Raw genomic sequence first — 2,500 nt, 5'->3', positions numbered from 1 at the left:
GGAATGGAGGGAGAGAGAGAGGGGGGAATGGAGAGAGAGAGAGAGAGGGGGAATGGAAAATAGAGAGAGAGAGAGAGGGGGAATGGGAGAGAGAGAGAGAGAGAGAGGGAATGGGAGAGAGAGAGAGAGAGAGGGAATGGGAGAGAGAGAGAGAGAGGGAATGGGAGAGAGAGAGGGAATGGGAGAGAGAGAGGGAATGGGAGAGAGAGAGAGGGGGAATGGGAGAAAGAGAGAGAGAGGGAATGAGAAAGAGAGAGAGAGAGGGAATGGGAGAGAGAGAGAGAGAGGGGGGGAATGTGAGAGAGAGAGGGAATGGGAGAGAGAGAGGGAATGGGAGAGAGGGGGGGAATGGGAGAGAGAGAGAGGGGGGAATGGAGGGAGAGAGAGAGGGTGGGAGCGGGAGGGAGAGAGAGAGGGGGGAATGGAGGGAGAGAGAGAGGGGGGAATGGAGGGAGAGAGAGAGGGGGGAATGGAAGGAGAGAGAGAGGGGGGAATGGAGGGAGAGAGAGAGGGGGGGAATGGGAGAGAGAGAGAGGGGGGAATGGAGAGAGAGAGAGGGGGGAATGGAGAGAGAGAGAGAGAGGGGGGAATGGGAGAGAGAGAGAGGGGGGGAATGGGAGAGAGAGAGAGAGGGGGGGAATGGGAGAGAGAGAGAGGGGGGAATGGGAGAGAGAGAGAGAGGGGGGGAATGGGAGAGAGAGAGAGAGAGGGGGGAATGGGAGAGAGAGAGAGGGGGGAATGGGAGAGAGAGAGAGAGAGGGGGGGAATGGGAGAGAGAGAGAGAGAGGGGGGAATGGGAGAGAGAGAGAGAGAGGGGGGGAATGGGAGAGAGAGAGAGAGAGGGGGGAATGGGAGAGAGAGAGAGAGGGGGGAATGGGAGAGAGAGAGAGAGAGGGGGGAATGGGAGAGAGAGAGAGGGGGGAATGGGAGAGAGAGAGAGGGGGGGAATGGGAGAGAGAGAGAGAGGGGGAATGGGAGAGAGAGAGAGGAGGGGGGAATAGGGAGAGAGAGGAGGGGGGAATGGGAGAGAGAGAGAGGGGGAATGGGAGAGAGAGAGAGAGGGAATGGGAGAGAGAGAGAGGGGGAATGGAGGGAGAGAGAGAGGGGGGAATGGGAGAGAGAGAGAGGGGGAATGGGAGAGAGGGGGGGAATGGGAGAGAGAGAGAGGGGGGAATGGGAGAGAGAGAGAGAGAGGGGGGAATGGGAGAGAGAGAGAGAGAGGGGGGAATGGGAGAGAGAGAGAGAGGGGGGAATGGGAGAGAGAGAGAGGGGGGAATGGGAGAGAGAGAGAGAGAGGGGGGAGTGTGAGAGAGAGGAGAGAGGAGGGGAGTGTGAGAGAGAGAGAGAGAGGAGGGGAGTGTGAGAGAGAGAGAGAGAGGAGGGGAGTGTGAGAGAGAGAGAGAGAGGGGGAATGGGGAGAGAGAGGGGGGAATGGGGAGAGAGGGGGGAATGGGGAGAGAGAGGGCGGAATGGGGAGAGAGAGGGGGGAATGGGGAGAGAGAGGGGGGAATGGGAGAGAGAGAGAGAGAGGGGGGGAATGGGAAGAGAGAGAGAGGAGGGGGGGGAATGGGAGAGAGAGAGAGAGAGGGGGGGAATGGGAGAGAGAGAGAGGGGAATGGGAGAGAGAGAGAGGGGGGAATGGGAGAGAGAGAGAGGGGGGGGAATGGGAGAGAGAGAGAGGGGGGAATGGTGGGAGAGAGAGAGGGGGAATGGGAGAGAGAGAGAGGGGGGAATGGGAAGAGAGAGAGAGAGGGGGGAATGGGAGAGAGAGAGAGAGAGGGGGGAATGGGAGAGAGAGAGAGAGAGGGGGGAATGGGAGAGAGAGAGAGGGGGAATGGTGAGAGAGAGAGAGGGGGAATGGGAGAGAGAGAGAGGGGGAATGGGAGAGAGAGAGAGGGGGAATGGGAGAGAGAGAGAGCAGGGGAATGGGAAGGAGAGAGAGAGAGGGAATGGGAGAGAGAGAGAGAGGGGGAATGGAGAGAGAGAGAGGGGGAATGGAGAGAGAGAGAGGGGGAATGGAGAGAGAGAGAGGATGGAGAGAGAGAGAGAGGATGGGAATGGGAGAGAGAGAGAGAGGGGGGAATGGAGAGAGAGAGAGAGGGGGGAATGGGAGAGAGAGAGAGAGAGAGGGGGGAATGGGAGAGAGAGAGAGGGGGGGAATGGGAGAGAGAGAGAGGGGGGGAATGGGAGAGAGAGAGAGGGGGGGAATGGGAGAGAGAGAGAGAGGGGGGGAATGGGAGAGAGAGAGAGGGGGGGAATGGGAGAGAGAGAGAGGGGGGGAATGGGAGAGAGAGAGAGGGGGGAATGGGAGAGAGAGAGAGAGAGAGGGGGGAATGGAGGGAGAGAGAGAGGGTGGGAATGGGAGAGAGAGAGAGGGGGGGAATGGGAGAGAGAGAGAGGGGGGAATGGGAGAGAGAGAGAGAGAGAGGGGGGAATGGGAGAGAGAGAGAGGGGGGGAATGGGAGAGAGAGAGAGGGGGGAATGGGAGAGAGAGAGAGAG

Source organism: Carcharodon carcharias (genome assembly GCF_017639515.1).
Source record: "Carcharodon carcharias isolate sCarCar2 chromosome 33 unlocalized genomic scaffold, sCarCar2.pri SUPER_33_unloc_6, whole genome shotgun sequence".
NCBI classification, from domain to species: Eukaryota; Metazoa; Chordata; class Chondrichthyes; order Lamniformes; family Lamnidae; genus Carcharodon; species Carcharodon carcharias.
Note: the sequence above shows the minus strand (reverse complement) of the source record.